Below are 4305 nucleotides of genomic sequence, written 5' to 3'. Positions count from 1 at the left end.
TAGCATCAGTTGCGTAAAACTCAACTTCTTCATAAATGTGGTAGATTGATTGAAATTTTTGGAGAAAATTCTGTGTACGATGTATATCTCGATTTTGCTGTGGCTTTCCAGGGAATGTTTGAATTCTGTGGGATGAAATCCTTTGAGAAAACAGAGAACCTGTCGGTGTGGGTCTAACTGACTTTGACTTCTGTCCTCCAGTGCTTGCAACCGTGTGATTAGTCTCCTGGTATAGAATGATGGAAAAGAATACCTCTTCGGCGTATTTTTCGAATTCTGGAATGGTCGATGATTCCACCAGGCTGAGCCTCACCGATAAACGTGGCGATATGTGACGCTGAGAGTGCGTAGAGAGAGGTCGACTATGGCAGGATAAGTGAAATAGGTTCACGCAATGAAAACATCATGTCAGCAGAGAGAAAACATGGTCCAGGTCGCTTGGAATCACAAAATGTGTCGGAAAAGTAATAACTCATAAATGGCCTGTATGGGGATCGAACCCACGACCTTCGCGTTATTAGCACGACGCTCTAACCAACTGAGCTAACAGGCCACTAGATCAAAAAATGTGGCAATATGGAAAATATTTCTTTCTTTCATTAGCAGCAACAAACTTACAAACAGTCCTGAATAACTTAGAAGAATACTGCCAGAAATTCAAAATAAGGATAAAAATTCTGAAAATCCAACGAATACTATTCGCCAGAGAAAGAACTGAAACAAAACTAGACGAAAGTTACACATGATCGGATCACTTTTACGAACTGCTCCCTCGGTTGAATATTTAGGATTAACTTACGACATCAAATTAACGTGGATACAGCATACTAACAATATCCTAACTAGAATCTGGGAAAGAGCAAATTTGGCTATAAGCCTCTTCGGTTAAAATCAAGGCACATTAACAAATAATATAATAAAAATCTACAAAAAATACGTAATACCCATAATAGAATACACATGTCCAGCCTGGATAAACATATCACAAAAACAATTACACAAACTAGGAAAAATACAAAATTCAATCTTAACCTCAGCTTATAAAGTACCCCTCGTACTTCGTCCACATTCATGCACAAGTATGCAAACACAGAGAGAATTTTCGATAGGCTCTTCCATAGTGCACTGAATTATTCTAATAAGAATTGACATAAAAATTGTTTATTGTGGGATCTTGACAGATACTACGTACGTGATGAACATAGTCCTCAGCATCTCTCTCCAATAAATACATATTTTAGAAATATAAATGAAGCTGACCACCAAGCACTTGACGATTAGATTTAGTATAATATTCGTAGCTTTATTTCCTTTCTTTACTTTTTTCTTCTTTTTTAAAATATTTCAGGATATAAATAGATTTAAAAAATTATAAGTAATAACGAAAAGTATAAAAACAGAAAATCAAAAAAAAAAATTAATAAATTCAAAAAATAGCATCTCAAGGCAATATATGAACATTGCCTTGAAAAGGGCCGGAGTACTGTGGTTTACTCTGGCCCTAAATCACTCCAACGAAAATATAGTAGTAGTCGACATCAAAGTTAGGGATGTAAGAAGAGGTCATTTGCAACGGACCCTCCTGGGTATCTGAAATACAACATACCCAAATACCCACAAAGAAGAAGCTGCGGCAAGTGATATTGTCGGCAAACGGGTTGTCGCCGAGTTATCTATCGATTAGTACTGTGGTCGTTGAATTGAGTGTCGCTCATGTTGGCTATGGCTCGGTTGACAGTGAATAGTTTGTGTTATGTATTTTCGTTTTTCTCTGTTAAAGGCGTTTCTTTGGTGTAAATATATATATATATATTTGTGGATTATTTTTATCATCTGAAAGTCTTTTGTTTTTCTTCGTGTGTATAAAACCAGCATGTATATTCAAGTTTTTCTTTTGTATCTTTTAATACTTCGATTCCCGGTCGCACTAAACATGCTCGCCCTTTAAGCTGTAGAGGCGTTATAATGTGACGGTCAATCACATTATTCGTTGGTAAAAGAGTAGCCCAAGAGTTGGCGGTCGGTGGTGATGACAAGCTGTCTTCCCTCTTGTCTTATACTGCTAAATTAGGGACGGCTAGCACAGATAGCCCTTGAGTAGTTTTGGGCGAAATTCAAAAAATAACAAATAAATAACTTTTAATACTTTCAAATATGACTGCTATTATGTTTATCATGAAAGATCTTTTCATTGTGCGTTGTACTGCATTACATCATATATAAAGAGTTTTATTTTGTTGTATTTAAATGTGGTTTTTAGTTTAAAGTTTGTGCTATTGATCATTCTTTGGAACAAGAAGCATTTAGTGTTTCTTGACCACGTAAGGTCAGTAGATTTTAAAGTCGAAATTATTAGGAAGAAGTATAATATGTAGACACATTATTCATTTCCTACTTTTGTATTTTAGTGTTGGAATTTTCAAAGCTTTTGTGTAGTCTGATTCTAAGCACTTTTTTGTATGATCACGATATCCAGAAAACTACTTAGTTTCCTTCTAGTTGCCTTTGATGTTTACAAAACTCAAGCTCAGTCACATCAATTGACACCTATTTTTTTTCATAAATTTAATAAGTAGTGGTTATAATATTATTTACAAACTACATTTGTACTATATCACAGATAGGATGGAGAAAAGTGGAACTTTCCCTCATTTGTTTTCACTGGCGTGTGACTTGACAAACGTTTCTAACAACGAACTAATGCATTTAATTTATTGGCTGGAATGGTTCTCGGTTTAACACCATTATTTAATTATTTCCAAGAGTCGCGTTCTTTTACATTTTCCGCTTCTTCGAAGTTGATTGGTGGTATGCCTCTAATATCTTTGCTTATATGTCTCGCGTTCTTTTCTTTTTTGTGTGTGGTTTCTGGAGCCATACATTGTTTTATTTAATTCTCTGCATTTTTCCAAAATGTCTAATCTGTCGTTTATTTTGTCTCCTTTCTTGCCTCTGATTGCGTTCATTAACGGTTTTATCCATTTTTTTGTATCTCTTTATCATCTGTGCTCTCTCCATTACATTTTTTTTCCTTTTATTTTTCGGTCTCAATCTTTTTTCATTTCAACCAATCTAATTAATAATGTCTTATTTTCCTTTTTCCGACGATCTTTCCTTCTTTTCTAAAGTATTTCTTTTAACTTGTTTTCTTGTGAGAGTGAAAAAAAAATTTTTACGCGTCTTATTTTTTTTTCGGTAACGTTGATAATGTTATTTTGTTCTTCAGATCTTTTATTTCATTCTAAGTGCTTCATATCTGTTTGCTAGAATGAAATGAAAAGTATTGTTATACTATTCAAGCACATATTTGTCCATTAGTATTGTTTTCATTCTTCCACAATATACGTAACATGCAGAAAAGAAAACTATATAAAAACAAGGGAAAGCACTAAAATAAACGAATCATGATAAATCCGTTACACCTTTCGAAACAGGCACGCCATTTAACAAAATTTAATCAAAGTTTATTATTAATAGAGTTGTGACATATTTCTTTCGCGCCACACGTGAAGTACTTGTGAAATATATAGGCTTTCTAATAGCCTTGATGTCGTAAAGAAATTAAAAGTTTTAAAATTTGTATTAAAATAGTACAAAAGTATTTAAGAGATAATATTAAAAATGTCTATTTTTAAAAGGTAAAATATATCATCGTAAACATTTTTGAAAAATAGCTCTGAAGTGTTTTCTACCAATTGAGGTTTCAAGAAGACAAAAATAAATTAATTATAACAGAGCAGTATAGTGAGATTCTAAACATCTCTTTACTATAAGGCATACGAAGGGTTAGCTATTCAAATTACTAATGTAGTTGATACTACATGAGTGTCACTGTGACGTAATACAAATTTGAAGTAGCAATTTATCAGGTCATTCTATAAATAATGTCCGAAAATTTAATACACAAAATGCATCATCATTTCTGTCTTTGTAAACGTCTTTAACAACGAAAATATGTTGCAGGACGAATATTAAAATGTTCAGGCAAATAAAAAATCTAACCTAACACATTAAACGAATAAACTTTGTGAAAATGGATACAAAGAGCAGGGAATGCAAATCCAGCACGTCGGCACATTAATACAGATGTCTATAGTTTAAGAAAATTTACATACTTAAATATGGGCCTCTTTTCAGTGTTGGGTTCAACAGATGCAATGAAACTGAATTTTGCTGCAGGGGAGAAGCGAAAGTACTCGGTAAAACCCCTTCAGGTCCAGGGCGCCGAATAAAATGCCCTGACCGTGCCCCAAAGCAACCTGTAGGAGAAAAGATACACGGACGTTAACGTAAAATAGCTGTGGT

At 33.9% G+C, this 4305-nt stretch overlaps 1 non-coding gene across 1 annotated transcript; it reads right to left on the bottom strand.

Annotated features, from left to right (window-relative positions):
• Positions 1-479: 479 nt before the first annotated feature.
• TRNAI-AAU (transfer RNA isoleucine (anticodon AAU)) lies at positions 480-553 on the bottom strand. The gene has a single exon. It is a non-coding gene; the product is annotated as a tRNA-Ile (tRNA).
• Between the last annotated feature and the right edge of the window lie 3752 nt (positions 554-4305).

The sequence above is a fragment of the Tachypleus tridentatus genome, chromosome 6 (genome assembly GCF_004210375.1).
Source record: "Tachypleus tridentatus isolate NWPU-2018 chromosome 6, ASM421037v1, whole genome shotgun sequence".
Taxonomy (NCBI): domain Eukaryota; kingdom Metazoa; phylum Arthropoda; class Merostomata; order Xiphosura; family Limulidae; genus Tachypleus; species Tachypleus tridentatus.
This window is presented reverse-complemented; position numbering and strand designations above follow the sequence as displayed.